The sequence below is a fragment of the Herpailurus yagouaroundi genome, unplaced genomic scaffold, assembly GCF_014898765.1.
Source record: "Herpailurus yagouaroundi ecotype Mexico unplaced genomic scaffold, PumYag 141, whole genome shotgun sequence".
NCBI classification, from domain to species: Eukaryota; Metazoa; Chordata; class Mammalia; order Carnivora; family Felidae; genus Herpailurus; species Herpailurus yagouaroundi.
The window spans coordinates 67,355,800-67,362,714 of record NW_024412396.1 but is presented as its reverse complement, the minus strand read 5'-3'; the positions used below and the strand labels follow the sequence as shown (position 1 = coordinate 67,362,714).

General features: G+C 49.3%; 2 long non-coding RNA genes across 2 annotated transcripts; both read right to left on the bottom strand.

Moving 5' to 3' along the window:
- Positions 1-1,489: 1,489 nt before the first annotated feature.
- LOC121031335 (uncharacterized) lies at positions 1,490-4,032 on the bottom strand. Its single transcript, XR_005790689.1, has 2 exons — positions 3,790-4,032; positions 1,490-1,868 (listed from the first exon to the last, which is right to left on the bottom strand). It is a non-coding gene; the product is annotated as an uncharacterized LOC121031335 (long non-coding RNA).
- Positions 4,033-4,155: 123 nt separating this feature from the next.
- Positions 4,156-6,890, bottom strand: LOC121031334 (uncharacterized). Its single transcript, XR_005790688.1, has 3 exons — positions 6,504-6,890; positions 5,647-5,739; positions 4,156-5,567 (listed from the first exon to the last, which is right to left on the bottom strand). It is a non-coding gene; the product is annotated as an uncharacterized LOC121031334 (long non-coding RNA).
- Between the last annotated feature and the right edge of the window lie 25 nt (positions 6,891-6,915).

The window sequence follows — 6,915 nt, the reverse complement described above, 5'->3', positions numbered from 1 at the left end:
TGATGAATGCTATTATCCATCCACTCTTCTCCTGGTGGACATTTGGGTTATTGTAGCTAGTAAGAGTAAAGGTGCTGTGAATCTTTTGAACACACATTTTGAGGAATATGTATGCATTTGTGCTCGGTATAGAACAGCAATAGAATGGCTTGCCTATTAGAGCAATTCTTTTGAGTAACTGAAGGGAGCAGGTGGACTGAACGGGGCTCGGGGTGCTTTAGGGGAGAAGTGAGACCCTGCAGAGTGCCGTGGACATAGGAAAGTTAACATTTGACGCTAGCTACCAAGGATGGACTTGGGGAGATCGCATGAACTTGACAGGACTTGCTTCTGGCTTGGATACAGACTTTTGCCCCTTCTCCTTGGACTCTGCGTGTTAAAATCCATTTGCACAGCACGAAATACATACTTTTCTAGCAGAGCCACGCTGAGGGTTCTTTACAAAGATAAGTTGCCATTTGAGATGTACAGGGGTCAGCCGTGGAAATGCCTGCCAGCATTTCACATAAACCTAAGAAATGTCCCCACAGAGGGCAAGGGAGCGAGTATTTTTGTTCCTGACCTATTAGGGGACAGGTGCCTCCGGTCATCTTGTTTCCATAAGGCTAACAGTTGGCTGGATTTATTTTCCAGTGACTCCCTAATATGAATGGTTCCACTTAGTTGCCTGGGCAGGTTCCAAAAGGGTACAGAGCAGAAAGATCAGACTCGGTTTCTGCATAATATTTGAGGTCAAGTCTCGTCTCTGTTAACCTACGACCTGTGTGACCTTGGGGATGCTACCGAACTTCTTTTGGTCCTTAGTTTCCATCAATAAAATCAAGACGGCAATAGTACCTCCTTCAAAGGATTAAATGAGATAATGCAAAGCACTGGACTCAATGTTTGGCAAATAGTGAGCTCTTAGTAGCTGTTAGCTGCACAGCAGACAAGAGATACACAGTAACTTTGTTGAAATGGGCTTGCCTGTGCTGGCAGGGAAGGCTGGAGGAGCTGGCCCAGGGATTCTATTCGCACCAAGTTTGGGCTTTTAAAATCACCCTTCTTGGGATTATCATCAACAAAGTTTGCTTTAGATTCCAACATGTTAAAAAATTATATATATATATATATATATATATATATATATATATATTTCTGCAATGTTGTTGCAAACAACAATAGAGGGTGTTTTTGCTGGGTCCACAGCATCCTGTCTCTCCCCACCTCTCGATATTGCCAACATCTCCCACATCGCCGGGGAAAAGGTTTTCATCATTTGCTTTACTGGAAAATATACTCTCCTTAAATAGTGTTCTAATGTCTAAAAAAAAAAAAAAATTAGCAGCACTGTCTCTAGGGAAGCAGCCTTTGACTATTCAAACCTGGAAGAAATGAAGGGTTTTATTTGTGGAAATTGGGACATCCGGTGCTGTCTACTTAGGGAAGCAGATTTTTTTTTTTAAACCACCCATCAACACCTACACATACCAGAAAAAAATTAATAAAATCCCAGAGAACACATTAATATTTTACATTATAGGTAATCTTCCAAGTTGAGGGACAATTTTTCTTCTGAGTGTGGTTCATTTTATGCCATAGAAATGATCTGAATCTTGCTGAAGTCTCACCGGAGCATCTCTTCTCTATATATGTGTCTTTGATCTCACAGCCACCCTGCCAGGCAGGAACTCTTTTATCTTACAGATAAAAGCACAGAGGCCCAGAGAGGTTAAGAACGTGCCTGAGGTCACACAGCTCAGACCATTACCATCTGCCCACTGTCCACCACACCACGTATCTTCCGTCCTTTTTGCTCGAGCCTGATTCCTTCTGCTTCTCAGCATCTCTCTCTGTCACCAGCCTTTGCATCATGTCCTACGGGATTCCTGGAGGCAGACAGAAAACATTGGGAAAGAGTCAGCAGGAAAAAAAAATTGGCAGAGAGCTGGCGCTCCTAAGGCATGGAGGAGACCCTGACTCTTCTGAGGAGCCCGGGGCTCAAAGAGTTTTAATAATTACTGGTTGGTGGGGCGCTTGGGTGGCTCCGTCGGTTGAGCATCCGACTTGGGCTCAGGTCACGATCTCATGGTTTGTGAGTTCAAGCCCCGCGTCGGGCTCTGTGCTGACAGCTCAGAGCTTGGAGCTTGTTTTGGATTCTGAGTCTCCCCCTCTCTCTGCCCCTCCCCTACTTGTGCTCTGTCTCTCTCTGTCTCTCAAAAATAAATAAATGTAAAAACAATATTTTTTTAAATAACAAAAAAAAAATAATTACTGGTGGGTGAAGTTTAAATAGAACATGTTGAGTCACACACACCACTAATACTGAGGACCGTCCAGCGCCGTGTTGGGCCCTGGAAATACAAAGATGAACTGGGCGGCCCTGCTTACAAGGCCTTCCTGAGGAATTTGCACAATGTAGGTGTAACAGACATGTGCAAATACTAGAAGCAGACGCCACAATATTCCTAAGCCAGCCACAGGTACGGTCAACTCCACCGTCTTGAACAGCGGAGAATCTGTCTCTACAGCCGCTGCACCCCTGTGGGTTACTGCCATCTTACCCCCGTGTCCCTGAGACCAACAGGGTCCCGAGCTCCTAGCCTCCACCTCCCACTCTTCCTCCACACCACAACTAAAGAGCCAATCTGACCCAGTTTTGTCCTCCAAAGGCTCCTCTCTGCCCTGACAACAAAGTCCAAACCCCTGAGCAGGGATTCACAGGCAGATTCTGGGGTTTGTCCACTGTTGGGTCCTAGTATGGGGCCAGGGCATGGGTAGTCATTCAACCAGTGTTTGTTCAATGAATAAATGAGGCTGCGGGGGCGGGGGGGGGGGGGTGCGGGGCCGGTCTTCATGCTACAGGGAAGCCTTGTGACATCATAATGCAGACCCTCTGCCCAGGAAGTATTCTTGGGCTTTTTGAAGAATCACCATTGGTTAATCTATCTAGGACCCACTATAGCCTCTTAACTGGACTTACTTGAAATTAACTTGAAATTCCCAACAGGTTTCCTACAACGGCGAAATCTTTTCAAAAATGTCACATAAACACGACAATACCTAAGTATACGTGACTAATACCAAATTGCTAAGTGTTCGTCTGGTCCACAGGCCAAGTCCAGTCGCATGTGGGTGATGTGGGCAGGCCGTGAGAAGTATAGTTCAAAGTGTGCTTTTGCCCTACCCTGTGACCTTGGGATGGCGTCTGGGCCGCTTTAAGCACCACCTAAAAATGACCCTGCTCGATTGGCCTCAGGAGGTCACTGTGGAGACCAGCTGAGCCCTGGCCGCAGAGGGGCCATCCAAACCCACAGTGCTGTGCACGTGTAACGGGTCACGACCACGACCAGAGAAGGCAGCTTCCCACCGGCTGGAGCCCCATCACACTCCTCTCCTGCAAGTGGCTGGGGTTGGGGGGGTCCACTGCGGTTATCTTTGTCGTTCTTAATCCTTCCCAAAGGGGGTGTGAGATGTGGATGCGCAAACCCTCTGTCCAGATTATCTGCCAGAAGTTATCCATCGCCATTAACAGAAGCAGGAAGATCCCTGGGCCAGATGTTTTAGAGGTCCTGGGGGCGCCTGGGCGGCTCAGTCGGCTAAGCATCCAACTTCAGCTCAGGTCATGATCTCACAGTTTGTGAGTATGAGCTCCTCGTCGGGCTCTGTGCTGACAGCTCAGAGCCTGGAGCCTGCTTGGGATTCTGTGTCTCCCTCTCTCTGCCCCTCCCCCACTCACGTTCTGCCTCTCTCTCTCTCCCCCCCAAAAATAAATAATTACAAAAATAAAAAATAAAAAAAAGTCCTTACAGAGGGAGGGAGGTTGGACTTGATCTCTGAGGTCCTATCCAGGGATTCTTTGCGATTCTCTGACTCCACATCCTTTCCCTTGGCAGAAGTCAGTTTTAAACAATGGCATAGATTCTAGCGGCATTGGGCAATTTCTAGAAAATCAGTTTCTGGAAACTCCCGGGAAGCCAGGCCTTCAGGCAGAGTACTTTTCCTTCCCCAAAATAAAAAGGCGAAAGAAAAATAGAACTGTTAATTCAGGTAAGAGGCAAATAACGTCAATGCCCATGGATGTCACATGACCTTCTCTCCCAGCTGGTGCTCCAGATACAGGAAATTGTACACACCCAAGGAAGGTACAGTGTGGTATTTGCCTGGGGCCCGGGAATGTGTGCTTTACCCGCTGCCGGTATGTGAATATTTTTTTTTACTGCCTCTGCAGAAGTTGACTTGAGCCCAGGACATGGGGATCAACTATTTGTCATTTGGTCTTTGCTTTGTGAGTTCAGGCCTATACTGGATCATCCATCCATCCATCCACTCAACATGAGACCTCATTTGGTGCCAGGCAGTGTGCTAAGTGCTCAGACAGAGAAATTAATGAGACTGAGCCCCTGTTCTCAACGACACAGCTTACGTGGGGAAACCACCAAGTAAACATAATCATGATGTGACATCTTAAGATAGGGGTTCATAGGATATTATGAGATTGTGCTGAATATATTATGGGAATTATAGGAGGTGGGCACTCAGCTGGGCGTTGGGGGTTTGGAGGAGGTTCTCTTGAGATGAACATGAGTTAGCAGTGGTGTGCTAGGTAAAGCAGGAGTACAGAGCAGGGGAGGGCAAGGGCATTTCAAAGGGAACAGAGTGAGCCAAGGCCTGCAGGTGACTGGGGTGTGGACAGACCCTGCAATCCCACATCCTGGGTAGAAAAGTGCAAAACCAGGATTGATGGGCAAGAAGGCGGCACAGGGACCAATCAGGGAGGGCCAGGGTCCAGAGAGAATGAAGGAAAGAGGGGTGATATTGACACACAAGCTCAGTGAATATTCAAGCACCTGTTGGGGGCCAGCCTCGAGCTTAGTGCCGGTTAGTGTGCTTAGACGGGTCCTACTCCGTCTTGAAAACCACCTAAAATTCTCTGCACCTTGGTACAAAGAATTTCTCTGCACCGACATCTAGTACACAGTTGGTGCTCAATCAGTGGCGATCTCGGCCCCTCCCTGCCAGGGAGTTGTTACTGCCTACACAGTGTTCCTCACACAAATGCTCCTCTATGATGCAGACTTCCATTCACATCTTTGTGTCGTGACAAATGGCCCATCCCTGCAGCTTAACATCCCCACCTCGTTGTTTAAAGCCTTCTGTTCCCCGAGACCCGCCTCTGGATGGAGAGAGTCTGATTCTCTTGGCTCTTTGCTTTGTAAAGAAAACGATTTTCAGCCGAACTCCCCCCTCCATAGCAATTATGGAAAATAAATTGAAGTGTAAAAATGGGAGGTAGCTAGCAGATGGGGCAAAATTAAGTGCCTGGCTACTAGCACCCAGCTCCGGAGGACACAGAAGCAGACCTTGCTCCCTGGAGTGTGAAATGAACACAGGCTCTCAAACCCGGTCGGGGAGAAAGCAGCTCCAGCCTCGAATCCGGGAGGCATGCGCCTAGGCACCCGTGAGTGTCCATTGGCTCCGTGGGCCTCCACTGGGCTTCCAGAGCCGCAGATGAGGAGAGCTGGGACAGGCTGGGGACTCTTGGAAAGGGTCTTGAGAGGTTAAAAAAGAATTTGCTGGTCTTCTGCCTGATGATAAAAAATATGTGCTCATGGTGAGAAACTTGGCAGACAGAACAAGAAGAAAAATCAGTCCAGAGCTTCCCACCTTGACATTGCATTTTGGTGCATCCTCTGGTTAAACTTCCCCCCTGTCTGGTCAGCTCATCTGGCTTTGACATTGGGTCAAAGCACCTGGCACCTGAAGAGGGCAGCACACAGGAAGCCACTGGGGCCTGTGCCCACTGGCCCTGCCCAAGTTGTTTGCCCAGTGGTGGCACCCCTCAACCTTCCAGTCCAGCTCTAAAGTCAGCCCCACCCAGAGATCTCTCCAGACCATTCCCTATCCCAACTACTCCCTCCAGTGGATTTTCTCCCTTCTGGAAGTTACCTCCATCTGTATTTTTGTTTCTTGGTTGTTGGCTGTCCGCTCCACTGCCTACCCCCCACCCACCCCAACCCCACTCAGGAGTCTTGAGTCAGAGAGTGGATTCACTCACCTTAAGGCCCTGCCTCAAGGACACAGGGTCTGTGTACCAGTGGGGGCTGCATAGTTATTTGTTAATTAGGAAATAGCCCAACCATCTGGGTTCCTAGTAGTTCAGTAGCATGAACTTGGCAATGATGAACACAACCTATGTTTATGCCCATTTTTTTTCTCTTGTAACACCCCATATATAAGCCATTCTCTGTCTCTGTGTGTGCGCCCATGTGCCTTCCACAGGTCTCAGGAGAGGGTCCAAGTAGTGAGCTAGGAACTTGGACCTCATGCCCCTAGATCATTCTTCAGCCTCGGGTAAATTCCAAGACTCCGGGACCTCACTTTTTCCACGTTTGTGAAAGCAGCTAGGAACTCTGCCTGAAAGTATGGGTTGTGAGCCCCAAACAAGATAAGATCCTGGAACTCTCAAGAGTTAAAAGAAAGGGTAACAAACACTCCCCCACCTCCACCCGGAAGGCCCTTACTCATTTTCAGTAAAGCCCCAGAGAGGGTGCCCCCCCCCCCCCCGGCTGCACGGGGTGGTGGCGATGGGGGTGTCGGGCTTCTCCCTGCTTCCCAGAATCTGGGGTCATCTCTGGACGGGATCCGCAGGGAGAAGGTTTCCAATAGCCAAACCTAAGAAAGAAGTCTTTCTCGCTGCGGCTCCCCAATCTGGAGGCAGAGGAGAGGCTCCCCCTTAACTCCATCTCTGCATTCGTTCGCCCCTACCCGGGTTCTCACCGTTCCCCTCAGGTGCCCGCGGGGGCGCACGGCCTCGCACGGCCCTCCCCTCCGCAGAGGTGGCCTCTGAATTGTACGGAGGCCGGGGACCTGGGGTGGAGGGCTGTCTGCCTGGCCATCCCCGGGACAGGGGTGCGCGGAGGGGCCGGGGCCGGG